The sequence below is a fragment of the Babylonia areolata genome, chromosome 28 (assembly GCF_041734735.1).
Source record: "Babylonia areolata isolate BAREFJ2019XMU chromosome 28, ASM4173473v1, whole genome shotgun sequence".
Classification (NCBI taxonomy): domain Eukaryota; kingdom Metazoa; phylum Mollusca; class Gastropoda; order Neogastropoda; family Buccinidae; genus Babylonia; species Babylonia areolata.
The window spans coordinates 10042598-10044793 of record NC_134903.1 but is presented as its reverse complement, the minus strand read 5'-3'; positions in this window follow the sequence as shown (position 1 = coordinate 10044793).

Below are 2196 nucleotides of genomic sequence, written 5' to 3'. Positions count from 1 at the left end.
GAACGCCGATGATAGCGATGAGAAACTAGGACGAAGCCACGACTAACTTCATTCAATAACATTCCCAATCAAAACAAAAAAAAACAACAACAAAAAAACCACCAAATCAACACGAACCACACAAACAAAAATTCCGAAAAAAATAAAACCAGACTCACCTCAATAGAAACCACTTAGAAAATGCCCACATGAAAATCCCACCAGATCCAATTCCGAAGAAATGCGTCAACAATTCCAACAACAATAATAATAATAATAACAAAACGTCCACATGTCTCTTCGATCAGTTCCTTAAAAGAAAGAAAAAAAAATCCGAGTTGGAACGAAAAAAACCACACACACAGACACACACACACTCACACACACACACACACACACACACACACACAACTCAGCGAATTCACTACACCCCCTCCACCACACCGTTTCAATTAATTAACTTCTTCCATTATCTAAGCTTCAACGTTGTTGACATCGTTAGCACAGCGACAGTGTGTAGTAGTAGCCTTCAACAATAGCTTGGACTTTAAAGAAGAAGACTGTTCTTTTCTCAGAGGTGTGTTGGTTCTTGTGGGCAAGCTACACACATTTACCGGTCTTTTTTCTTCTTCTTCTTCTTCTTTTCTTTTCGCACTAAGCTCCCACCACCTTTAAAAGAAGTCTTCCCACAAACGAAGGAAGTCGCAGAAGTGATAGTAGGTAGGATCATGGAAGAGATTGTGTTGGTGGAGAGAATGAGAGAGAGAGAGAGAGAGAGAGAGAGAGAGCTCACACAGACACACACACACACACGCACGCAACTCTCTCGCGAGCGCCTAAAGATCGAGAGATGGAGAGAGAGAGAGAGAGAGCGTGCGAGCTTTTGTGGGTGCTTGGTGGTGGTGGTGGTGGTGGTGGTGGATGGCGGTGGCGAGGGGGTGGGTGAGTGTGGTGGTGGTTTTAAGCTGGGTTGGTTGTCTTGGTGTGTGTGTGTGTGTGTGTGTGTGTGTGAGGGGGAAGTTCTGAGTTGAGAGAGAACAGTGCGACAACAGGGGATTTACTGACTGACTTGACTTCACTGGCTCTGCGGTCAGTGTGTGTGTGTGTGTGTGTGTGTGTGTGTGTGTGTGTGTGTGTGTGTGTGTGTGTGTGTGTGTGTGTGTGTGTGTGTGTGTGTGACTGTGTGCGCGCGTGTGTGTGTGTGCATGTGTATATATGTGTGTGTGTTCAGTGTGTGTGTGTGTGTGTGTGTGTGTGTGTGTGTGTGTGTGTGTGTGCGCGCGCGCGCGTGTGTGTGTTCAGTGTGTATATGCGCGCGCGCGTGTGTGTGACTGTGTGTGTGCGCGCACGCGTATGTGTGTGTGCGTAGATGCATGAGGTAGAAGTTGTTATTCGCAGAAGTTTTGCTCTCTCCCTCCCTCTCTCTCTCTCTCTCTGAGACACAAAGTAAATGGTTTTGGTATTGTTTGGCAAAGTCAAGGTACTGGGAGCGAATGCAGCTTTATAAATGAATTAAAAGACAGACTAATATCATGCTACAAGCAAAACTGGCATTCAGATATAGAGGTCAACGACAAATATAGATGGGTTTTTTTTATTCCTTCAAAGCTGTTTTCCAGGCAGAACAATGTTTATCATCTGTCAGTGATAAATGGTACAGGGATAATTCCCTGCCATTCAGGTTTGAGGGTAAGCGGACTGAAGAATTGTTAGCGATGGTTTATTTTATTTTATTTTATTTTATTTTTTTAATTTCTTCTTCTTCTTCTTCTTATTACTACTACTACTACTACTAACTTTTTCTATATTATAATTATTTATTTATTTATTTAAGTAAGCTTATCTATTATTTATTCCCCCCTTTTTTTTTCTCAAGGCCTGACTAAGCGCGTTGGGTTACGCTGCTGGTCAGGCATCTGCTTGGCAGATGTGGTGTAGCGTATATGGTTTTGCCCGAACGCAGTGACGCCTCCTTGAGCTACTGAAACTGAAACTGAAACTAGCGATGGTACTCAAGCGAAAATTCTTCAAACGATTTTATTTGTCCATCGTGCGGAAATGATCACGAAAATAATTTGCATTTTTTTTCATTTCAGTGCACTGCCTATGAAGACAAACGTAAAAGCTGTAATGCAATAAACATACTTAAAGACAGCCCAAGCGATAACAATACTGTAAACCTGCTATCCAGCAACAGCGAAGTTGTAATTAAAAGTG